Raw genomic sequence first — 24,992 nt, 5'->3', positions numbered from 1 at the left:
AGACAGCACAGCATCATTCAGAGAGTACGAGATATTTGGGGTTTGGCAAATCCTGAGATGTGGGCTGCCAGGTCCCTCCTGCTGCCCTGTCTCCCCCTGCCCTCCCCCCCCCAACCCAGTACATTTTGAAGGAATTAAACCCGTATGTTTCTGATTTGCTGACATGTGAAGAGCTTCCAAAAGTGGGTTTTCAAGATTGGTTTGGACAGAAGAAAGCTACAGGAACCTTAATTATTGCTATTTTTTTTTCATTTTAAAACACGGACATGTGTGCTTATATAATCCGTGCTGTGCCTACGAAATCAAAGCCCAGCTTCATCCCATCCAAATGCTTTGCCCTGGCCCTGCCAGACCCAGATACCTGGAGTCAACCGGGGCCAGCTACAGAGGAGAAACTGTAACTCCAGTACCCAACCAAGAAATCCATCTTGAAACCCTCACTCTCCTTTGCACCCCTTTCTGCTGTCCTGTGCTCGGGAAATGCCAGGGCCCTATGGATTGGGGTGTAACTCATGGCTTCTTCATGCCAACTCCATGGAAACGCTTGGCTGAGTAGATCATGAAACAAGATATCTCCCTCTAGAACCAGGGTTTTGGGTTTTGGGGTGCCCTCATCCCTCTCTCCCCTTTAGGGCACCACATGGTTTCTTTTTCCCTTTGGGGTCCCCTCCAAGGCACCTCTGCTTCCCTGAATTCCTCCTGCTCAGAAGCGGTGGTTTTGGTCTCGGTATGGACCAAATGTCCCTGCCCTGGACCACAACTCTTACTTGGAGGTTCTTCAGTCTGTCTCCAACCCCCTGCTTCAGGCCTGATGTGTGGTCTGCAGACATTAGTCTTTTGATGACTGAGGCCATGAACCACAAGAGAGAACGGGAAACCCTGCAGAATATACAGGTGCGTTCTCCACTCCGGCAGCTGGATGACTCTGAGTGAAGAAGACTCCACCTCCTCTCGCCCTAGCTCGTCCTCCTGCTGCTTCTGTCTCTCACAGCCCAGGTAGCCCTTGTTCAGCTTTCCCAGCCGAGCTCACGGGCTTCTCTGTAGTACACCACCCCACATTCCCATCCTGAGGGTGGTGGGAGGGGGCACCAAGACATGTGCGTTATTATGTCTTGAGCACAAGGGTACAATCCACCCTTCCTCCAGCCTGCCGTCACCTTGAGGTACCTTCATTATGCTTTCCCCAGAGCCCAGCAGCATGGAGGTGACAACATCCTATCTATCGCTGACCAGCTTCTTCCTCCACCCTAATGTCAGGTATCAGTCATTGTCACCGGGTGGCCCAGTACTGCCAAGGCACAACCTAAGAGTAATTAGCACGTTATCAGACACTCTGAAACCAGAACCCATCTGGACGAGTTTGCAAAGGCTGTTTGGACAAAGTACCTTGGACAGGGAAGCTTAAACAATAGGTATTTTAGTTTCAGCTCCCTAGGTCAGAAGTTGAGACCAAGGTGATAGACAGCAGGGTTGGAGCAGAGGGACAATCTGGTCCAGGCTCCTTCCCTGGACTTCAGTGGCTTACTGGTGTTCTTTGGCTCCTAAAAGCACCACTGTAGTCAGCCCTCATGTTCCTATGGTGTTTCCCCCCATAAGTCTGAGTTCCTATTATCTCTGGTCATACTTGAATAGGGCCCACCCTAAGACCTCATTCTAACTGCTTCATCTATAGAGACCCTGTACTGGCTAGTTTTGTGTCAACTTGACACAGCTGGAGTTATCACAGAGAAAGGAGCTTCAGTTGAGGAAATGCCTCCATGAGATCCAACTGTAAAGCATTTTCTCAATTAGTGATCAAGGGGGAAAGGCCCCTTGTGGGTGGGACCATCTCTGGGCTGGTAGTCTTGGGTTTTATAAGAGAGCAGGCTGAGCAAGCCAGAAAAGAACATCCCTCTATGGACTCTGCATCAGCTCCTGCATCAGCTCCTGCTTTGTGACCTGCTTGAGTTCCAGTTCTGCATCCTTTGGTGATCAACAGCAGTATGGAAATGTAAGCCGAATAAACCCTTTCCTCCCCAACTTGCTTCTTGGTCACGATGTTTGTGCAGGAATAGAAACCCTGACTAAGACAAATTGGTACCAGGAGTGGGGTATTCCTGTGACAACCTGACCATGTTTTGGGGAGGACTGTGGAAGGACTTTGGAACTTTGGGCTTGAAGATCCATCCGTTGTTAAGAGCTCTGTCGGATGTCGTGTAGGAGCTTGGAAGATAATGTTGAGAACACCACAGAAGATGGAGCTCTGGTTTGTGAAATTTCAGAGGGAAAATTAAAGACTCTTTTCAGGGCCATTGCTGTTTTGATTGTGAAGATTCTGTAGTTCTGGTTAGCTGGGGCTGAAGAATCAGCTGTGATTAACAAGATACCAGAACTACCAAAGCAAAAACTTTGCATTACTGGGACTATTGATGCTGGTTAGCTGGAGCTAAGAAATTAGCGGTGATTAAGAAGAGACCAGCATCATTGAGGTGACATCTTCTGGGAAGTGTTTTCTGAAAGCACAAAGAGGCTGTGTTCCAGAGATGGCCAAGGTTGTACTCCTGCTGCAGCGGGACTTGGTAATATGTAAGGGTCACCCAGGTGGTACTGGTTTTGAAGGCATGAAGGGGTCACGCAAAGCAGCTGAGGCTCGGTACTGTGAGAGGCCATGGAAGGCCATTGGTGAAGGTGCAGCCTCAGTTGCAATTGAAGGCCCAGGACTGAAGGGGTCATGCAGTGTTTTGGAGATGCCAGTACCATGAGATGACCACCAAGAGCAGCAGCAGCAGTGGGGTACAGGCATCTGGAGCCTAGAGGATGATGCGTGTGCTACAAAGGGCATGGCTGGAGAAGTGACCCAAGCCCTTGGAGGAGCCCAGAAGATTGTGAGTTGGATCCCAGACATTGGACAGTTGGAGATTGACTTTTGCTTTTGATTGTGACTGTGCCCTGATATTTTCCCTCTTGAAGGAAGAAACTGTTTTTAGTGGAGCCCACAGTTAAGAGACTTTTAATTGTAAAAAGACTTTGGATTTTTAAAAAGACGGATATTTTAAAGAGATTGAAATTTTAAGAATATGTAAAGGCTGTGGGACTTTTAAAGTTATTTAGATCTTGGGGATGAATAAGATTGTAAGGGTTGAGGCTTACTAGTGATATTTTTGTGTGTCAAGTTGACAAGGGGTCAATTGTACTGGCTAGTTTTGTGTCAACTTGACACAGCTGGAGTTATCACAGAGAAAGGAGCTTCAGTTGAGGAAATGCCTCCATGAGATCCAACTGTAAAGCATTTTCTCAATTAGTGATCAAGGGGGAAAGGCCCCTTGTGGGTGGGACCATCTCTGGGCTGGTAGTCTTGGGTTTTATAAGAGAGCAGGCTGAGCAAGCCAGAAAAGAACATCCCTCTATGGACTCTGCATCAGCTCCTGCATCAGCTCCTGCTTTGTGACCTGCTTGAGTTCCAGTCCTGCATCCTTTGGTGATCAACAGCAGTATGGAAATGTAAGCCGAATAAACCCTTTCCTCCCCAACTTGCTTCTTGGTCACGATGTTTGTGCAGGAATAGAAACCCTGACTAAGACAGACCCCATTTCCAATTAAGATCTGTGATCATTAATTTTTATTGTCAACTTGACACAATATAAAATCACTGACTGGGAAAGACAGCTTGACTTGGTGAGTGAATGTCTGGATTAGGTTTGTCTGTGAGAGATTGTCCTGATTATACTAAGTGATGTTGTAAGACTCAAAGGGAGCCTTAGCTACGAGACTTGAGAACAGGGTTTGATGCAAAAGCAAGAGGTTTGTCGTTGCAGCGTGCTGAGGTTGTCCTGCACCCAGAGAGGAGATGACTTCTCTCTCTTTCATAAGCTTTTTATACAATTTTTGAGGGCAGATTATAGCAACAGCAAGTAGCATGTCATGACTGGTGGTCCTGGTGATCTTTACATTAATTGGCTGGGCAGGGAGGGGGACTCAGGGACCTTCCCTAAGGCCTGCTGGGAAGCTCCAAGTTGGGGCTCTATCACTGTGAGAAGATTCAGCCCACTGTGGGCAGCACCATTCCCTTGGTTTGTATCTTGGTCTGTTGAAGAGTGGAGAAGGAAGTAGCTAGGCATGTATGTACTCTGTCTGTACTTGTGACTGGAGTTGCTTCTGCTTTAAAGTCCCTACACGGGCCTCCCCACAATCACGAATGGTGACAGGAATAGTGAGGTAAAATAAACTCTAAAATAAATCTGCTGAGCTGCTTTGGTCAGGGTGTTTCATCACAGGAACAGGAACGAGATAACAAATGTAACATTCACAGAAGCCAGGGATTCAGCCTCTAACAACCTCTCCTGGTAAAGAAAGAAAAAAGGTTAAAACCAGTGTCCAGTAGCCATTTAGTAGATATCCAAACTGGGATGCCTTTTGAGAATGACGGGGGACCCCTATTAACAATTCTGTGGCTGCCAGAAGGCCCAAGCCAGGCTGTCCCAGGCCCTGGGCTACCCTCTGTGGCTGCAGTGGTTCCCAGCCTTTCCCAGGCGAGGATGTGTTTTTATCTTTGCTTTTACCATTGCTGCAAATCCCTCTTTGTTTGTGTTCTCCAGGAGTCCAGTGTGTTTTACACACAGCTATGGAGCAGCTAGGGATTAGCTGTATCTGGCTGGAGTAAACTTGCTGTTTCCAGGTACCAAACACAAGGCCAATTTCAGCAATTAATCTGGCCAGATCAAGTTTGGCCCTCTTCACACCTGTCCCCTTGTTAATTAGCCCCCGATCTCCCAGGAACCGTTGGAGCACTGAAGGCGTTCCCTTCAAACCACTGAAGACTCAGATTCTGCAGGGCCTCAGTAGACACTCAGCCACATCCATCATCCACAGGCTAACAGCTTCGGTCCTTCCAGCTGGAGGAAGGACACCCGTTTTCCTTGTAGACGCTCCTTCGTGGCTTCCCAAGAGAAGGGCATGTTCCCAGTGGGGTTCCTCTCTGAGACTGGACAGGAGTGGGGTGCTTTAAGTGACCTTCTAATTAGCAGAGTCTGGTCTGAGTCCCCAGGATAATGAGAGAGGAAACAAAGACAGCATGCACAGCCATTTCCTGATATATTTTGCCCTATTTTCTTCCTTTTGGAAGATGACCTAGTGTTAATGAGAAACGAGTCACTTATTGTTGAGGTACAAACAGAAAGATAAGTGACATCAGTAATTAAGTCACAGGCCCTCTTGGGTATAATGGAGCCATTTGTCGGGCAGTCGTGTTCAATTAATTAATTCCATTAAGGCTACCTTGCCTCTCCGAGTTGAGCCTAGCCATTCAGCTGTCAGCTCTTAATAATTTGTATTATACAGAAACAGAAAGGGCCGAAGCAGTGTATCACAAAAGCAAAAGGAACATGCATACCACCCAGGAAACACAGCTAGCTTATTTGTGAATGTGAGAAGCACTGGGCGGGGGGCAACCCTGAGCCCCTTCTGCAGTGGTTTGGAAGTGCCCTCCCAAGTCCATGTGTTAGAAGCTTGGCCGTAGGCCTATCACATTACTGGAAAGTTATAGGACCTTTAGGAGATAAAGCCTAATGCAAGGAAGATGTACCCTTAAGGGGATGCTGGGAGCCTAGCCTTCGCTCTCTTGCCTTTCCCCGGCCTCTCACACCATACTGTATTAGGCTGTTACATGCCTAAAATGAGTGGGTCAGGTGACCATGACTGGAAACCTCTGAGACTCTGAGCAGAGCCAACCTTTTCCTTTACTGGCTTATCTTGGGTGTTGTGTTACAGTAACAGAAAGCCGACTCAACAGCCTTTCCTCCTTGGCTTGAGAAATGTTTTGAGTGTTCCTCAAATCAGATCTTTAGGAAGGAAGAGAGGGTGAGGTCAGCTCATCTCAGTGCACCGTCCCTGGCCACAAGCAAGGCCTTTGGTCATATGGCCATTCTTGGCCACAGAGATGACATGGAATGGGGCTAAGGTGCCTGGGTGAGCGGGTACAAAGGAGCCTAATCTATGATTACCCATTTCAGCATTTTTCAAATGTAGTTTTGAATCTGATTCACAGAGAAGGCAATCACCCAAGGGCCACTGCTGCACTCAGGCCTCAGCTGGGGTTCCACCTGGCAAGCCTGGTGAGGCCTTGCATGGAAGGAGGAGATTTGGGGTGGGTGGTCCTAGGAAACAGGACTCTGGTACCACATGGAGTGAAGCGGGGAAGGAAGAAGAGCTGGGAGGGACCTCTCTCATCTAGGAAGCAGAGAGCCTGCTCCTCTCTCTTGAACCTCCTGCCTCGGGACAAGAAAAAGGACCCTCTGGCCTTAAGCTTTCGTCCGTGTGTGTGTGTGTGTGTGTGCGTGCACGTGTGTGCGTGTGTGCGTGTGTGTGTGTGTGTGCGCGCGTGTGTGTGCGTGCACGTGTGTGTGTGTGTGTGTGTGTGTGTGCGCGTGTGCGTGTGTGTGTGTGTGTGTGCAGGGGGATGTTTATCCCCTTACAGCGCGCGCATGTGTGTGCACGTGTGCGCGCGCGTGTGTGTGTGTGCGTGTGCGTGTGTGTGTGTGTGCAGGGGGATGTTTATCCCCTTACATTTCAGGGTTGCATGCACTTGAATGCCAGGCCATTGTCTCAGAGAAGCCTCGGGGAGAAAGAGAGGCCTGTGGCAGAGATGAAACAGGGGACCATCTGGTGCCAACTGCATAAAGCTAGTCTTGCCAGCCATGGCAGACATCTAAGGCAGACCCAGAGGTCAGAGAGTCACATAGAAGACTTGCTCCCATATGATACATTATGAAAAACAATCCTTTTTCCATGTTATCAGTGTCTATTATAAAAACTTCATGTACATTAGAACCCTTGAATCCATGTTTAAAATCAAGCACCAGGGGGGCTTGTTTCTGAAATCCTTAAGCCTTGCAGCATGCCCACGTGCCTCATTTCTAGAAAGTTCTACTTCTTTAGCACCTAGGAAACAGTACACAAACAAATTTCATGACAACCATGTCAAGTCCACCAGATAGAAGAAGGAAGTCAGGAAAACCTATCTTTATCACAGTGCTTTGATGCTCAGATTAAAATTTAGGTTGAAATTAACTAGAGGCTGGGGCATCAAAGACTGCTCTCATGACCTCATGTCTAAAATTCTGATATACTGGGCTTAAAATATCAACTGCTATTTGTATCCATTTGTTCGCTATAAATGAAAAGCCAAAATTAAGCATAATTATTGCTATCCTTTCTCAAACACTGGGTTTCTGATGTCCAAGGTCATTTCCCTCGAGGGACAGACTTTGATGTGATAAAGGCCATCCTCAGAGACAGTGCAGACGGCCAAGAGGCCATTTACCGAACGGTGAGGATGAATTCCACCATGGCGCTCATGTTCCCAGTGCTTCATAAAGGATCCACTCTGGACAGGGACCGAAGGGCACAGAGCTAAGAATAAAGGCCGCTGGGAGCAGAGTGATGGTTAGAGTCAGCTCAGCTCACAGATGAACCACTACCAAGTCTGAGCATGCTCAGTCGAACAGCCATCCCTGTCTTACACCGGCCCAGAGCGCCTGGAAATGCTGAAGGAGAAGAATGCTATTCAAATACTCTCTAAAAACTCTCACTCGCTGAAAAATTCAGAAATACACAAAAGTCCAGAAAGCACATTAAGCCCTCAAATGCTCTGTTCGCCCAACTCAAGCAACTACACAGCCAGTCTGAGATACTTGAGTTTGAAGAGGTGATTTTTTTTTCTCCTGCAGACAGGAAACCCAGGAAGGTTTTCCTGCCTCCCAGAGGGCCTGTGACCTGGTGGCTCCGTGGTTCACTGGCTCCATTCAATCCTCTCTTTATATGAGGGAACGCTATCTTCTATCCCTCTCTTGGGCTATTTCTCAGGCTTGCAGCAAATGAAGTGCTCTCTGATTCAGGGATGGAGACATATAATCCCAGCGTTAAAGGATGGAATTTTCCAACTCGAGAAGCCACACAAGTACACAGGCAAAGCATCGCTGCCGCTGTGAGCAGAGGCTTCTCAGAATCTCCAACTGTGCAACAAAGCCACAGGAAAGTGGAAGAAAAAAGTCTGACAATAGGATAATTGTTCCTCCTCCACCAGCAACTGCTACAGCATACCCCTTGGTGGGCTGGGCTGGCAAGCAACAAACAGATGTTGCCCAGCCCTTCCTACACTGGCCAGCAAGCCCAGAAGGGCCTGTTGCTTTCCAGAAGACCACAGTTAGACACCATGGCTGTGGTCACCACATTATCTCATAAGACAGAGAGAGGTATGCAAGCCAGCCAGCCAGCCACCCACCGTGGCTCATTCGCTCGCTCACAAAGAATCCAGAGCTGGCGGCATGGATGGGCTTTCTGGCTGTTGGACCTACCACTTGCCTACTACACTAGAAAAACAGCAGAAATGGGCCAAGAATCCGCAGTTCCCTAAACCCTAAAATATCGACCAGCCTATCCAGCGTTTCCATCCAAGGAATTGTTGGTTCTGACACAAGAAAACCCTTAGGGGTAAGAACAGAGAGTCCAAGAAATGCATGCATGTGGTTATTTTTTGCCACTTACTGGCCCTTGTCCACACTCTGGAAAGAAAGGAAAATCTATTTTAAACACCAGCTATTCAGCACTGAAACCCCACTGGTCTATCTATAAAGCCTGTCTAATTGAAATGCTGACTCCAAATTTTAAGACTCTAGGGTCTCCTTCCCGCTGCTCCAGACTCGAAGTGTTGTCCACTGTCTAGGTACAAAACAGATCTCACTCCAAAGGGAACATGAGACGGTTTGTTATACGAGAGTCGCGCCATGGCTTGGGAATAAAGATTCAGGTTGTCAGGAGTGGCATGTTCCCTTATGACACGGCTACATTAACTCTTATAATCACAAAATAAAAGATGGTCAGGGACCAAAGCATCCTCAAATGCTCCCTCCGGTGGGGGCATCAGGTAGGTGGCCAACCGGAAAGCCGAGAAATCTCTGTCATAGGTCACAGATGCCACAGATGCTATGCTTAGCTCCGGGGCCCTTAGAAAGTAGTGATGTTTCACATTCCAAAGTCAAGACGATAGTTAAAATGTCCCACTCACAGTAGAAGCCCACTGAGAGAAAACCATTCCTTTCTGGTCAAGGGAATGGGATCTCTGGCCTGGGTGGTAACCTCACATTTCAGCCGGGCAAGTGAGTAACCTGGGAGGGGGAGCACCTCTCCCTGGGAGGGGGAGCACCTCTCCCTGGGAGGGGGAGCACCTCTGCCTGGGAGGGGGAGCATCTCTCAGGAATGTGATTCCCATCCCAGAAAGGCAGATCCACCTCAGCCATGCCAAGGAGGTAATACAGTTTTCCTTCCCAGACTCCAGGCTCCATGAGCATGTGCTTTCAGGGCCACAACCACACAGCTTCACGCACCGGTCCCTTTCTGAGTAACTTGGACCAAGTGTGACTTTTCCTTTTCTCTTCCTCTGGTTTTGCCTTTTCTCTAACGACACCCATGCTGTCATGTGGCTGCTTGCCCATGACCTCCATGTCAGCTATCACTCAAGCACATGGTCTTTTCTTTTCTTTTCTTTTCTTTTCTTTTCCTTTTTAATTAGATATTTTCTTTATATACATTTCAAATTTCAAATGCTATCCCAAAAGTTCCCTATACCCTTCCCCTGCCCTGCTTTCCTACCCACCCACTCCTGCTTCTTGGCCCTGGCATTCCCCTGTACTGGGGCATATAAAGTTTGCAATAAAAAGGGGCCTCTCTTCACAGTGATGGCCGCCTAAGCCATCTTCTGCTACATATGCAGCTAGAGACACAAGCTCTGGGGGTACTGGTTAGTTCATATTGTTGTTCCACCTATAGAGTTGCACACCCCTTCAGCTCCTTGGGTACTTTCTCTAGCTTCTCCACTGGGGGCCCTGTGTTCCATCCTATAGATGACTGTGAGCATCCACTTCTGTATTTGCCAGGCACTGGCATAGCCTCATACAAGACAGCTATACCAGGGTCCCTTCATCAAAACCTTGCTGGCATATGCAATAGTGTCTGGATTGCACATGGTGTTTTCTATTTCCCTTCCCCGTCTTCCTCTTCCAGGCAGCCACTGGGCTTTACAGCTTGCTGTCCTGGGAGTTTTCTCTTAAACAAAATTGTTCTCATGCTTCCGTTCATTACTAAATACTTTTATGAACAAGATAACCCTAAGAGGGAATCGCAACTTCCCTGGTGACACTGGTGGGATTTCCCACAATTCCTGATGACAGGAAGGATGTAGAGATGAGTAACCCCTGGTGACACTGGTGGGATTTCCCACAATTCCTGATGACAGGAATTGTAGAGATGAGTAACAGGTGTGGAGCAAGGGCACTAAGGCCCAGGAGAATATTGACTCTGGAGCTGCAACATTCTAACACCCTAGCGTTATCAACGCGCTTAGTCAGCCCACCACTCTGCATGATCTTCAGTATAATCTTCAAGGAACTTCAGTTCACATGAGGAATGATCAGGAGAAAGTGCTGAGGCAGGAGAATATGGGAGATGTCTAGAGGGAGGTCCGGATGTCTGCAATGTTAGGAAATAAAAGAAACTAGCTGCCAAAGAGGAAACCTAGAAACAACCCGGCCCAGGTCCACTAAATCCAGCCGGTACTACTCCAGAGTGTCTGAGGGGGGACCAGTGGCTCATTACATATTGTCTTAGTTAGGGTTTTACTGTTGTGAACAGACACCATGACCAAGGCAACTCGTAAAAGACAACATTTAATTGGGGCTGGCTTACAGGTTCAGAGGGTCAGTCCAGTATCATCAAGATAGGGGAGCATGGCAGCATCCAGGTAGGCCTGGTGCAGGAAGAGCTGAGAGTTCTACATCTTGTTCTGAAGGCAAACAGAAGGCTGGCTTCCAGGGAGCTAGGAGAAGGGTCTTAAAGCCCAAACCCACAATGTCACACTTTCTCCAACAAGGCCACACCTAATCCAACAAGGACACACTTCCTAATAGTGCTACTCCCTGGGCCCAGTGTATTCAAACCATCACACATACCACACAGACACCACTGGATGGAGAACTAAGATGCTAATAAGATATGCAGTGCATGAAGCTATGTGTAGAGCCACATGTAACAGAGGAATCATGAAGGAGAAAGTCAAGCCATAACCACTAAGGACGAGAGTGTGGAGGACAGAGATTAACATTTGTGGCACCTTCATCTTTCCCCATCTTATTAATTTTAAAGATTTAGTTTCTAATTGCGAGTGTATGTGTGAGGGGGGGAGAGAGGGAGAGAGGGAGAGAGGGAGAGAGAGAGAGAGAGAGAGAGAGAGAGAGAGAGAGAGAGAGAGAGCGCGCACATGCGAGCGCACCACCACATGGGTGCGGGTCTCACAGAGGCCAGAAGAGGGCGCTAGATTCCGTGGCGTTGGAATCACAGACCCTTGTGAGCCATCCAACCGAGGTCATGGAAACGGAAGGAGTTCAGACCTTCTGCAGGAATAGCGTGCACTCATAGCCGCTGAGCCTTCTCTCCAGCCCCTGCCACGCTCATCTTTGAGATGAGGATCTCTTAGTGAACCTGGAGCTCGCTGATTAGCTGGTGTGGCTAGCCAGCAAGACTCAGGAATCCTCCTTCCTGTTGCCAGCGCTGAAATTGCAGGTGCCCACAGCCATAACTGCCTCTGTGTGTGTGTGTGTGTGTGTGTGTGTGTGTGTGTGTGTGTGTGTGTGTATGTGTGTGTGTGTGTGTGTGTAGAGAGAGAGAGAGAGAGAGAGAGAGAGAGAGAGATCTCCAAGGATCAAGTCAGATCCTTATGCCCCATAGCAAGCATTCTGGCAATGGAGTCACGTCTGCAGCCCCTGGCCCATTCTCAACACATCAGCACTGCCTGAACCACTGTGCCTCACTCCATAGTGTTCCTTCCCCAGTGAAAGTGAATATATATCATACACATATTTTATATATATTGCCCTGATTCCTTTCTCTGAGACACAAGAACCTGGAAACCCTGGTGCTGCATCGGCATCCTCACAGGTAACAACGCTTCTGAGATTAGCTATGGTACTCAGCAATAGTTAGTCTTCAAAGAAGACTCCCGTGCTCGTGAGCTAGGAAAGAGCAGCGAAACACAAAGGGTTAACTAGAGAAGAAAGGACTCATCTGCAGCAGGAGGTGTGTGCATCAGCGCACATCACCTGATCCTGGCCGCAGGAGTCAAATGTAAAGCTCACAGCTTCACTGAGGCCTCCTGGAAACAACTAGAAGTTGAATAAAACCATGTGACGGAAAGGCTGCTATATGCAAAATTGTTGGGCAGCTCACGTTGTTTGTTTACCACTGCACTGCAAGACACAGAGGTTACACGGGCACTCAGCGTTAGTGCGCTCCGCGGTCAGTATGCCAGACCTGACAGAGCCGAAAGCATTGGGCAAGCATTAATTGCTGGATGAAGAGGCTACTGTGGCAGGGTCATCCGGGTCTGACAGGGAGCTATGGCTTGCTGGGTTTGCTCAGCAATCAGAGTCCATTAGCCTGGGAGATCAAATTCAGAATTTGAAGTGTGGTTTATCCTGAGTGGATATCACTTTTGCATCCGAACATGGCCAGGGCTGTAGATCAGTAATGGAGCCTCTTGCCTAGAACATACGAAGTCGTGGGCTGCACCTCTGCTATCTACCCTGCACCTCTCGACTCCCCCCACCTCACCCCTCCATTGCCCCACACCTCAGTTCTCTTCTCCCCACACCTCACCCCTCCACTGCTGCCTGCCTCACTTTGAATACAAATATTCAAGGGGCTGGGCTGCTGCTGCCCAGGTAAGAGGACCAGAGCTGAGATTCCCCAGAACCCATGTAAAAGCCAAGCACAACGGTGTGACCTGTAACCCAGCGCTGGGAGGGATGTGTCCCAGTCAGACGCTGTGGGTTTAGGCTTTGCTGGTCTGCGATGCCTAGCAAATACAGTGAGCTAAGGGTTCAGTGAGAGCACCTACCTCACAAAATAAGGTGGGCAGAGACCGAGGGGGACACCCATCTAACCTTAGCCTCTGGTATCTGCATTTGCGGAACAGGTAAATGTACCTTTGTGCACACACAGCTTTTTAAAATGTGTTTCTAATAAAAACAGAGGCCTTTGTACTCCAAAGCTCAGCTCATCTTTAGTTAAAAGAAAAAAGGAATGCCATTTCACCAAAGCGATCGTGCTCGTGACAGGAGGGAGTTGGCTTTGCCTTTAATTTATTTCAAAGGCAAAGAAAATTACTCTTCTTCAGAGTTGTTGGCTGGTATTGCTCATCCAAAGGAAAATAAAAATGCAGAGAGCAGCCTCGCCTGCCTCTGCCTTTCCCATCTCTGCTTCACCCACCGCCCACCTCCCTCAGACGGAGCCTCAGCAGACAAGAGTCGCCCTGCGCCTGCCAGCTGTGCCCAGGTCTCCTCACCCCTCCTGACTTTGTAGATCCCAAAGGTCCTGAAGTAGGAGCTTAATTGTCCAGTGATGGAGCACATTTGGTGTCATATGATGCTAGCTCTGTCTTTTGAATTAAGCTGTTTATGAAAAGAAGAGAGATTGGAGTGGAAGAAAATAACAAGCGCACTTGTGGTTTCCCTGTCAGCTTTCATCACACACAGATAGCCATCAAGTAGAAGGAGGCTAAGCTCTCCCACAGGTGAACCAGCGTGCCAGGAAGCAAGGGACTGCCTGTTCTGTTACAGAAATGTCTCCGTCCTGGGAAACCTTGGGACAGTGGACAACCCTGCAAGGTCTCTAGGACCCAGACACTGTGACTGTCAACTTGACGAGATTTAGAATCTCCATGAAAACAAACCTCCGGGTAGACGGACGGATGGGGCAGCTCCTATGTGGTTGGCACCATTCCATGGGCTGGGGTCCCGAATGAGAAGAAGAAGAAAGCATGCTGAATACCAACATGCGTCCCATTTCTTCTTCCTGCAGATGTAATGGTGCACCAAGTCCCTATGGCCAGAACCTCCTCGCCAGGACAGACCCACATGCCTCTCTCCAGCTGCCTTTGTCAGGATCCAGTGATCCGAGTCTGCAGGTTGACTATGTTGGAAATCAACAGGATCCGAGAGGCACTTACCACGTCACCTCAGCTCCTGCTCATTTCCTTCATTGCGCTCTAAAGAGTAGGATCAGTAGAGCTGTTTGTTTGTTTGTTTGTTTGTGGTTGTCCTCTTGTTATTATTCCGCTAGCTGTTCTCCCTGCTCACTGTGAGCTCTGTGTAGGCAGGTGTGCTGGTTTGAATATACTTGGCCCAGGGAATGGCACTATTTGTAGGTATGGCCTTGTTAGAGTGGGTGTGGCCTTGTTGAAGGAAGTGTGTCATTGTGGGCGTGGGCTTTAAGACCCTTATCCTGGGGGACCTCAGGTGTAGACTCTTGGCTCCTGCTGCACCACACCTGCCTGGATGCTGCCATGTTCCCACCTTGATGATAATGGACTGAACCTCTGAACCCGTAAGCCAGCCCCAATTAAGTGTTGTCATTTATAAGGCTTGCCTTGGCCATGGAGTCTGTTCACAGCAGTAAGACCCTAAGTGAGACACCAGGGAAGCCATCCAGTTTGTATCAGAAACCCTAGAATATTTCCCAGCCAACAGATGTCCAAGAAGCACATCCTTAGCACAGGACTCTCCCTGGCTACTAACTCCAAGTGCTGGTGTGAAGATGTGTGGTTAGCATTCTGTCTAAGCTCCACCCCACAGTTACCTGGCAACAGCCAGGTAGGCCTGACCCACTATAAAAGGGGCTGCTTGCCCCCTCGTCCCTCTCTTGCCCTATTGGGCTCTTCCCTTTCCTCTCCCATCCTCATTCCCCTCCTCCTCTCTCCACATGGTCATGGCCAGCCTCTACTTCCCTACTCTCTCCCCCTTTCTGCCTTTCTCTGCCTCTACCACCCTCTCAACTCACTGGCTACTGACTCCAGCAGAAGCACCATGCCCTGCCGGTGTGAAGATGTGTGCCTTCCTGTAGTCATGTGTCTCTGACATCTGCGTGCACCCTAACACAGAAGATGTTAGCCATCTGCCAGTCAGGACATTGCAGCCTTTGATTCTCGAGTGTGCCCTTTGGCCATAGATGTTCCCATGGTCTTCCCTTCGACTGAGATGTTTGCCTCTTGAGCTGAATAGAAGAGTTGGACTGCCATTGAGAAATGCCTTTGGAAAGATCTCCCTGTGACTCAGTAATGGCCAAATGACTCTGTACTAAGAGAGGTGCCAAGGTCAGCAAGACGGAGAGTGACACTGCTGGAGAATGTCTGCCACAGAAGGAATGGTCATGAGTCCACATTCTCTTGCAAAGGGACAACTAAGTGTGATAGAAACTCTGGAGAAGGTTTCTGTAGCCAAGCAAGCTATGTCACTTCCTTGCTCCCTGCCACCAAAGCCCTCAGAAGAAAGGAAGATGTTTGAAAGGTGTCTGATGTGACAGGTTTACAAAGACTTCAAGGACATCATGACAACACTCAACACAGTCTACCGGCAATGGTTTTCTTTCTTTACCAGAGAAAAAAATAACTGCCCACCAAGGGCATCTTGAACTTGGCTTGTGCTAAGGCACTGGCCTCCTCTACTCTTGTTTATATCTGTGTAACAGCCTTCGCAGAGGCCATTAAAAAGATTGGCGAGACATGGCAGAGCCAGTGAAGAAGAGCAGCTCAGTCTCTAGTTTTCCAGAACATTCTGCTGACCTGGTTCTATACTAGTCCCTACTCCTGGCTAGGATCTGAGAAGTCTCCTGGTTCAATAACAACTCTAGTTTTCAGGTCACTGTAACACCGTCCCCCACACACCTAGCTTTCCTCCCGTGAAACACACTGTAGCACTTGGCCAGTTTGTTCCCTCGCCACAGACTCCTCGCTAAGCCTAAATGATGCTTATTAAGTCTTGTCACAAATCCCAAACCCTAACTCCGGCATGTACTTTAAGAACAGTTACCCACCTCCTTCAGCGAGGACAGTGCACACTTTGGGAGAGAGGACTTGTAAGCAATTACTTTCCCGATGTAGGACAGAAGCTGGAGAGAGGCTCAGAAGGGGTGCGGTGTGACTGGAATTTTAAAGACAAAGCCTAGGCACTAGCAGCCCCAGCAGGCCAGGCTTGGCCACCTGTTCACAGGATGCTGCTAAGAGACCCATTTGGTGAAGAGCAGAAGAAGGGGATTTTTCAGATGTGATCTGCACCAGGCACAAGTTATAGGCCTGTCCCCCGAGTCCATTGCCAGCAGAGCACGGAGGTGAACCTTAGGTTTAAGGAGAGAAAGATCTGTGGCAAGGCACAAGACGTGTGCATAATTAAGCAATCCTAGTTAAAGCGTAGTGTGGTCTATCACTGCCTCAATGTTGGTTCTGCACAGGTGGGTGTGAGGAAGTCTTATCTCTGCATTGTTGGATAGTCTATTGTTGTTGTTGTTGATGATGATGATGATGGTGATGGTGATGATGGTGATGATGTTGTTTGCTTGCTTTTGTTTTTCCAGATAGAGTTTCTTTGTGTAGCTCTGGCTGCCTGGACCTCTCTGTGTAGACCACGCTACAGGAGATCCACCTGCCTCTGCCTCCATAGTGCTGGAATTAAAGGCATGTGCCACCATGCAGTGTATGCTGTACCTTTAATTCATCATCTAATTACTACAGTGTGGCCTGGTATCAAGGCTTCTATGGTTTTAACTTGTCCCTTCTGGCAAAGCGTGCAGCCCTTTGGGTTGTGTTACTCTGGAAGTAACATGCTAGCCTCGGGTTGCTTTGGGTATTTTCATCCATATGCCTGGTTGTGGCTCTGGTGTTCTTAAAATATACAGGTTTATGTTTTTCTCCAAATTTGGGGAACTTCCAGGCACCTTTTTTTCCAATTTCCTTACGTACATATGCATTCTTTCTCCTCCCCACTCTTTTATACAAGCATTCTGGAGGCTAGAAGCTGACATCATGTGTTATCGTGAGCACATATATCATGCATGGTAAGTGTCATGTGTGTCTTGGTATGTGTCTGGAGGCCAGAGGCTGACGTCAGGTGTCTTCTCTTTACCGTGAGCATGTATACCATGGTAAGTGTCATGTGTGTCTTGGTATGTGTCTGGAGGCCAGAGGCTGACGTCAGGTGTCCTCTCTACCTGTGTTCACTAGAGCTCACAGTTCAAGCAGTCTAACTGCCCAGCGCCTGTGACCCTTCTTCTCTGCCTCCTATCCTTAATGGATGTTGGGATTCGAACTCCAGTGTTCATGCTTTCTTAAGAACCATGTCTGCCCACAGAGCCGCCTCCCCAGCCCCTATCACTTCTAAGATTCATAACAGGACTGTTGGGCATGCTGGCGTTTCCTTACAGCTTCGTGAAACTGTGTTTTTTAATCTTTCTCCTCTGCGTTGCTTCGATTTAAAAATCACTGTCTTTCTTTTTCCATTCTTGTTTTTCGTACTCTGAGACAGGATCTTGGCTGCATGACTCAGACTGACCTGAACTACGGCCCTTGGGTCTCAGCCCTGATTGCTGGGGAAGTCATGCCTTCAGCTCTATCACTGATGCTCATTCCTGAGCATCTCACTCCATCCTCACGACAGTGAGATTTTTATTTCTGCTATATTAGATTTCATGTCTAAAATCTGCTTCTGGGTCTTCTTTAGGACCATAGTGGTTTGAATAGATTTGCCCCCCCCCCCCCCCCCCATTGACTCATATGTTTGAATATGCTTGGTCCACAAGGAGTGACACTATTACGAGGTGTGGCCTTGTTGGAGGAAGTGTGTCACTGAGGGGTGGGCTTTGGAGGGCTCCTCCTCCACTCAGGCTCCACCCAGTGAAGAAAAAGCTTCCTCCTAGCTGCCCGAGGTTGCCGGTTTCTCATGGTTGCATTCAAATCAAGATGCAGAGCTCACAGCTCCTTCTCCAGCACCATGTCTGTCTGGACGCTGCCACGCTTCCTGCTTTGATAATGGACTAAACCTCAATTAAGCGTTCATCTTTATACGAGCTGACTTGGTCATGGTGTCTCTTCGCAGCAATGGAAACCCTAAGTGAGGATACTCTTCCTGGCTGCCTGCAGATCAAGATACAGAACTCTCAGTTCCTTCTCCAGCATCGTGTCTGCCTGGATGCTGCCATGTTTCCTGTCCTGATTATAATGGACTGAACCTCTGAAATTGTAAGCCATCTCCAATCAAGTCCTGTCCCTCGTACTCGAGCTGCCTTGATCATGGTGTCTTTTCACAGCAGTAAAACCCTAACTAAGACAACAACCTTTATTTCGTTTCTAAGACTTTCCATCTTTTCACTTATGTCAAGAATGTGTCCTCTGTATTTTCTAGCACTTTTACCCTAACTGCTTTAAATTCTGTGTCATCTCAGCAATGACACCTGCCAATCGCCTTTTCCTGCGCACAGTGAGATTTCCCAGTTTTTTCCTGCTGTAGGCTGAGCATCTTTTATTGCTTCTTAGACCTTCTGTTGATTAGAAGACTCCAGACCTTACAATCCCGACAGAGAATGGTGCCTTCCTGCTCCTTGTGTTCAGGTCTAACCTTCTGAGAGTTCTCCTATGGGTTCTTCATCAAGAGCAGCTCTACTTTCCAAGACAGAGATCTGTGCCTGTCCTTGGCCAGTGGCCCATCTGGAACCTGGGCAAGTTCAGCTGTCAAGAGTGATGTACTGTTTAGGGTCATGTCTATTTTACTCTGTCTTAGGAGTGAACCCACACATTAGGAACCCATTTACAGGGTAGCTTTTCCTAAACCTGTCAGGTACTTTCTAGTTCCCAGAAGTCCAACTTTTCTCTCCTCTGGTTGGAAAGTGGGAGCTTTAGCCAGCTTGTTCTACCACAGGCTCCCAGTCCTGTCTCCATATCTTGGGACAAGGAAGAGGCTTGAGTGTAAACTAAATAGTCTCAGTAAAAGGTACTGTTGCTGAGATGAAGAGCAGCCACTAGTTAAGAAAATGCCCTCCAGGCTCGCCTACAGCCTGAGTTTATAGAGGAATTTCCTTAATCCAAGTCAGCTCCTTGCAGATGACTCCAGGTTACGTCAAGTTGACACAAGACTATCCCAAACAATTGACCCCTTTCAACTTCATTACACAAAGACATGACTCCCCAGAAAGCTAGAACCTTTTCTTTCTCATTCATCCCCAAAAGCTTCACATTGAAAACATAACTCTAAAAGTCCCACAGTCTTACAAATTCAAACACATTAAAAATTCAGTCTCTTTAATAAATCCAAAAATCTCTTTTAAAAGTTCAAAGTCTTTCAGCTGTGGGCTCCTGTAAAAATCAAAACTAAGTAAAATACCTTCTCACTTGAAGAGGGGAGAACCAGGGCACCGTCTCACAGAAACAAAGCAAAGCCTTCAACAGTGTAAATAACTCAACGTCCAATGTCCATGGTCTTCTGGGCTCCTTCAAGGGGCTTGAGTCAGTTTTGCCCTCTGCAGCACACACAGCCTGTCGTCCAGGCTCTGTCCCTGAGGCTGTTTGGTGTTTGTCTTATGGCACTGTCGTCTCCACAATGCTGGGTTCTCTGCTGCCACTTGGCTGCACGTTCCCCAACAGCCTCCCTGGGCTCTCTTCAGGGACTCCAGCCCAGCCACCCCAGCTGTTCTCCATGATCCCTTCATGCCTTCAAAACCAGTACCACCTGGGTGACTCTTACACTACCCAAGTTCAGCGGCCAACTTGAGGTACAAGCTTGGCCACCTCTGGAACGCAGCTTCTGTGGGCTGACCCTGAGGGAACACTCTCCAGAGGATTTCACCTCTGTAATGATGGCCTCGTCTTAACCAGCACTAATTTCTCAGCCCCAGCTGACCAGCGTCAGTTGTCCCAGTAAAGGTTTTACTTCAGCGGTTCTGGTCTCCTGTTAATCACAACCGATTCCTTAACCCAAGCTAACCAGAAACACAGATTCTCAACTCAAAATAACTAAGGGCCCTGCTAGTGTTTAGGTGACTCTCAGCCTTCTCTCTGGAATGTCTGTCACGAGCCAGGCCTCCTTCCTCTGCACAGCTCTCAACTTTCTTATCTCCCAAGCTCCTATAGAACCCCTGTGGCCCTCCACACTCAATGGCTTTTCTAATCTAACTTTCCAAAGTCCTTCTACAATCCTCCTCAAAACACAGCCACGTCTGTCAATGTCTACTATGCTGTCTACTATGCTGTCAATGTCTACTATGCTGGCACCAACTTAGTTAGGTTTTCTATCGCTGATGTGAAACACCAAGACCAAAGCAAGTTGGGGAGGAAGGGTTTATTCGGCTTACATGGCCACATTGCTGTTCATCAGTGAAAGTAGTCAGGACAGGAACTCAAACAGGGAGGGAACCTAGAGCCAGGAGCCGATGCAGAGGCCACAGAAAGGCGCTTACCAGCTTGCTTCTTATAGCCTGCTCAGCCTGCTTCACTACAGAACCCAGGACCACCAGCCTAGGGATGGCCCCGCCCACAACAGGCTGGCCCCGCCCACAATGGGCTGGGCCCTTCCCCATCAATCACTAATTAAGAAAATGCCCTGCAGGCTTGCCTACAGCCTGGTTTTATGGAGGCATTTTCTCAATTGAGGTTCCCTCCTCTCAGATGACTCTAGCTTGTGTCAAATTAACATAAAAGTAGCCAGTACACTTGCTTGGCCCAGAATCAACCTGACAACACAGACCCTTCACTTTTCAGTGAGAACCTTCCCTTTCTTATTTCTCCCCAAGATGGCATGTTAATATTAAGATCACTATTTATTTGTTTGTTTGTTGTTGCTGGGCAGTGGTGGCGCACGCTTTAATCCCAGCACTCGGGAGGCAGAGGCAGGCGGATTTCGGAGTTCGAGGCCAGCCTGGTCTACAGAGTGAGCTCCAGGACAGCCAGGGCTACACAGAGAAACCCTGTCTCGAAAAAACAAACAAAAAAACAAAAAAACAATCACAATTTAAAATATAAAAAATTTTGAAAGTACCATAGTCTCCTTTAAAAAAATCCAAAAATCTCTTTTAAAAGTTCAAATTCTTTTAACTGTGGACTCCTATAAAATAAAAATTACTTTACTTTGAGAGGTAAGAATCAGGGCAGTCACAATGAGATCAAAGCCAAACCAAATCTAACTGTAAATGACTCAGTGGCCAATGTCTGGGATCTACTCACCTCCGAGGCTCCTCCAAAGGCTGGGGTCGCTTTCCGACTCTGCGCTCTGCAGCACACAGCTTGTCGTCTAAGCTCAGGCTGATTCCACTCCACTACTGCTGCTGTTGTTCGTGGTCATTCCAAGAAGAGCATCTTGATACCAGAGATCTCTGCTGCCACTGGGCTGCACTTCAGTCAACAGCCTCCCCTGGGCTCTCTTCATGGTGCCAAGCCTCAGCTGCTCTCCATGACCCCTTCAATCCTGAGCCTTCAACTGCCACTGAGGCTGCACCAACACCCATGGCCTCTCCTGGCCTCTCACAGTGCCAAGCCTCGGCTGCTCTGCATGATCCCTTCTCGCCTTCAAAACCAGTACCACCTGGGTGATGCTTACACTACCACGCTGAGCCTGCCAAACACAAGCTACAACCATAGCCGCCTCTGGAACACAGCTTCTGTGTGCTGACCTTGAGCAAACCCTTCCCAGAAAATTTCACCTCAGTGATTCTGGTCTCTTCTTAATCAGCACTGAGGTCTCAGCTCCAGCTGATCAGCATCAATTGTTCCAGTAACTCGAAGACTTCACTTCAACGGTACCGGCCTCTTTTTAATCACGGCCTCTTCAGCCCCAGCTGGTCAGACAGATTCACACAAAAGGCCCAGTAGAGTCTTTGCTCCCTTCTGAAACTTACAAGCCAGGACTCTGTCTTTTGCACTGCTCTCAGCATTCTTACCTCCCAAGCTCCCACAGAGCATCGCTCTGAGCTGTCGACACTCAAAGACTTTTCTAACCTAAAGTTCCAAAGTACTTTCCCAGATGTAGACAATTCCATCACAGCAATCTCTCACTCTCCTGGTACCAATCTCTGCCTTAGCTGGGGTTACTACAGCCGTGATGAAATGCCATGACCAAAAGCAAACTGGGGAGGGAGGAAAGGGTTTATTTTGGCTTAAACATCTGTTCATCATTGCAGGAAATAAGGAAAGGAAGTCAGGCAGGGCAGGAACCTGGAGGCAGGAGCTGATGCAGAGGTCATGGAAGGGTGCTGTTTACTGGCTTGCTCTCCATGGCTACTCAGACTACTTTCTTATAGAATCCAGGACCACCAGCCCAGGGATGTATCCCCCTCAAAATGATCTGGGCCTTCCCCCATCAATCACTAATTAAGAAATACCTGATCCTAGGGAGCTATTTTCCTCTCTCTCTCTCTCTCTCTCTCTCTCTCTCTCTCCCCCCCCCCTTTCCTTTTCTTTTTGGTTTTTTGAGACAGGCCTTTTCTATGTAATCCTGGCTGTCCTTGAACTTGTCTCTATAGACCAGGCTGGCCTTGAACTCTGCCTCCTGAGTGCTGGGATTATAGTCGTGTGCCATCACTGCCCCACCTCTCAGATGACTTTAGCTCTTGTCAAGCTGACACCAAACCAGCCAGCACACCCTCCGTTTTGTGCCTGCAGCTTCTCTCTTCACAAGGAATATTCCTTTCTCTGAATCTTCCTGAGAGGTCTTGTGCCCCAGACATCAAAGGTTGATTGGGGCTTGGGTAAGGGGAGCTGGGGGAGGGGGAAGAAAGTAATATGAAGTTGTTTTGTTTCTCAAGTATTAGAAGGCCCCCTTCCTGCTCCTTAAACCAAGCTAGAGAGGCACCCTGGGACTCTGTCTGTACCAGTGCAAATGTCTGGGTCTCAGGCTGGCCTGAATTTCAGGCTGGGTGATGCTGGAGATTAGCAAGACCTGAGATTTGTCATCTTTGTCCATAGGTTGGCATTGGCTTCTTGGTCTTCAGGCAGCTGGGTCTTTCATGCATTCTGTATGATTTTCATAGCAGCGTTCAATGGGAGTCTGGAATATGCTTGTGCAGCTTCCAGCACAGTTCTTAATACAGTTCTTGTTCCCCTCTGAAACTTCATGAACCTGGCTTTCACTATCCACACTTCTATTGGTATCTAGGATCCCGAACACCCATCAGAATCTCCCATCAAGCCCAGAATTCTAGGACTTCTATAACCCACAGCTCCAGAAACTTACACATGATTCCCACAAACTTGTTCTAAAGACCTAAGAACCACAAGGATGGTTTATCAAAGTGGTAACCCCACTCCTGGTACCAATTTTCTGAATTAGCTACTTTTCTTAATGCCATGACCAAATACAAGAAGCATCTGACAGGAGAAAGTTTATTTTGGCTCGTGGTTTTCTGGGACTGTCCATCAGGTTGGGGAAAGCATGAAGGCAGAAGCAGCCCTGCACATGGTCACTGTTCTATTGCTGCGAAGAAGCACTGTGACCACAGCAACTATTACAGAGAAAGCATTTACTTCCTTACTTTCCAAGGCTTTGTTCATTATCATCATGGCAGGGAGCATGGCAGTATCCAGGCAGGTGCTGGAGCAGTAGCTGAGAGCTACATCCTGATCCTCTATAGGGAGAGAGAGAGAGAGAGAGAGAGAGAGAGAGAGAGAGAGAGAGAGAACTCCAAGGCCTGGCATGGGCTTTTGAAACCTCAAAGTCCCACCCCCTAACACCCCCCGCCCCCAGTGACATACTTTCTCCAACAAGGCCACCCCTCCTCCTAATCTTTCTAATCCATTGCCACTTGGTATGAGCCTATGGGGACATTCTTATTCAAACCATCACAGCTATGGTGGCAGGAACATGAGGCTACTTACTCACACTTGGACCAATCATAAAGCAGAGAGCTGAATGGTGGCGGTGACAGCAGTGGCACTCAGCATGCTCTTCACTGTTTACTCTTTTATTTAGCCCAGGGCCCTGGTTTGTGGGGTGCTGAGGGTCTTCCCCTCTCAGCTCATCCTCTAAAGACGCCCTCTAGACACACCCAGTGGTATACCTCACCATCATATGCATCTCTGAATCCAATCAATTGGCTTCAGAATTAGCCAGCACACCAGGTACAAAGGTGAATGTCGATTGCAAGCTTGCAGAAACGTTCAACCAGGGTGACCTGTTGGCAGGGCACAGAGGGAAGAGTGTGACTCTGGGATATCAAGAAGGGCAGAAGATAATAAACTCCACTTCAAGCCGGTCAACATGGCAGTTAGGAACTGGGCTTACCCTGGGGTTACTCGGACTGGTGATACCTGGGGCCAAGCCTGCCTGTGTAAAGCAAGGCCCTTACTGAGCTTCTCCTCATCAGCGGGGTTCAGACCTGGCTGGTTTGTAGGTACACTAGCCACGATCAGCACAAGTCACAAGTGCCACTCACTTACACCCATCCCCCCAGCCTAAAACTTTCTCCTAAGGTGCCAAGGGATCAGTCAGTCTGAAGGATGAAAACCAGAGCGTGGTGTACAGCTCTCCCCTTCAAACTGAAGCCACCCTGGGGGACGGGGGTATCGTTATCCCACGTTTAACCATAAATAGGGTCCTGATGAAAAGGGGGAAGGAAAAAAAGACTACTCTAACAGCAAATTTTTCTTTTTTAGGTTTAAAACTCTTGCTAAAATTCCTAGTGAATCAGTGCTTTGGAATAAAAGTATCATAAGCCAATGCCACAGGTATCATACGCTAATGTCAGGGAGGTGCTATGGGTGTCCTTTTGTTGCTGTTTTGTTCTGTTTTCTTTCCTATGTCAATGTGGCTTCACAAGTGTGGGATTTCAAGAGGTGAAGATACATGGATCCACCCTACGATATCCGATCTGTAAATCTGCAGATGGTCAGGTGCAGCCAGCCTGAGGTACACTCTAGGTGGTACCACGGGCCCATATCGTCATCTTAAGATCCCAAGCTGGAGGTTCTGACTTGCTTCAGTGTCACACAATCCGAACTCCCAGGGAAATCTAAATCAAGGCCCCCAAACAGGCTGGGGTTATTTCTACAGAAACAGGGCTTCTAAGACATTTCTCTTAGAACGACAGCAATAATAAATAACAGCAACAACAATAGTTCTGCTGAGCTACATACACTCCAGAGGCCAGGTTGTCCACAA

The 24,992-nt window shown here is 48.2% G+C and overlaps 1 long non-coding RNA gene across 3 annotated transcripts in view; it reads right to left on the bottom strand.

The window, feature by feature from the left end:
- Positions 1-22,092, bottom strand: part of Gm41496 — a 63,989-nt gene extending 41,897 nt beyond the window's left edge. For all 3 annotated transcript variants that reach the window (XR_876255.1, XR_003951953.1, XR_003951952.1), the window contains exon 1: positions 21,065-22,092. This is a non-coding gene — a long non-coding RNA (predicted gene, 41496). The remainder of the gene's footprint in view (positions 1-21,064) is intronic.
- Positions 22,093-24,992: the final 2,900 nt, after the last annotated feature.

This window comes from Mus musculus, chromosome 16, assembly GCF_000001635.26.
Source record: "Mus musculus strain C57BL/6J chromosome 16, GRCm38.p6 C57BL/6J".
Taxonomy (NCBI): Eukaryota; Metazoa; Chordata; class Mammalia; order Rodentia; family Muridae; genus Mus; species Mus musculus.
The sequence above is the reverse complement of the archived record's forward strand: the minus strand, read 5'-3'. Positions and strand labels throughout refer to the sequence as shown.